Below are 466 nucleotides of genomic sequence, written 5' to 3'. Positions count from 1 at the left end.
GCAGAATCACATTGTTCACCATACTGCATGGGTATTGGAGTCTGTGGGATGACCTCCTCAGCTGTGGCTAAGGCAAACTGCTCACACTTGTCATGAGGAAGTTGAGGGCCCTGCCAGGCAGCTCACCAAAAGGGACCCTCACTGATGACAGCAGCAAAGCATGCTCCTATATGTTAGCACCAACTGACTCATTAAACACTTATTCAAGTTTTCTTCCACACTAGCAGAGCCAAAGATGAATTATCAATGGGAAAACACAACAAACCAGAAATTATTTTAACTTTATTCAATAGTCTCATTAAAATGTACAAAAACACACTAGGCGATAGAAAGCATAACATCACAAATAAATTAGAAAATATCTATTGGGCTGAAAGACTGGGATTACTTCTTGTGAAACCGGCGTGGAAACTTTCATTAAAAAAGTATTGAAAAATAATATACAAAAATACATATACAAATATAT

The 466-nt window shown here is 37.8% G+C and overlaps 1 protein-coding gene across 1 annotated transcript in view; it reads right to left on the bottom strand.

The window, feature by feature from the left end:
• Positions 1-268: 268 nt before the first annotated feature.
• The window catches only part of LOC119591430 (nucleoporin NUP188 homolog), a gene marked incomplete in the record, with an annotated part of 23,587 nt that continues 23,389 nt past the window's right edge, over positions 269-466 (bottom strand). Inside the window, 1 exon segment of the mRNA XM_037940171.1 lies at positions 269-466.

The sequence above is a fragment of the Penaeus monodon genome, chromosome 28 (genome assembly GCF_015228065.2).
Source record: "Penaeus monodon isolate SGIC_2016 chromosome 28, NSTDA_Pmon_1, whole genome shotgun sequence".
In the NCBI taxonomy this organism is placed as follows: Eukaryota; Metazoa; Arthropoda; class Malacostraca; order Decapoda; family Penaeidae; genus Penaeus; species Penaeus monodon.
The sequence above is the reverse complement of the archived record's forward strand: the minus strand, read 5'-3'. Positions and strand labels throughout refer to the sequence as shown.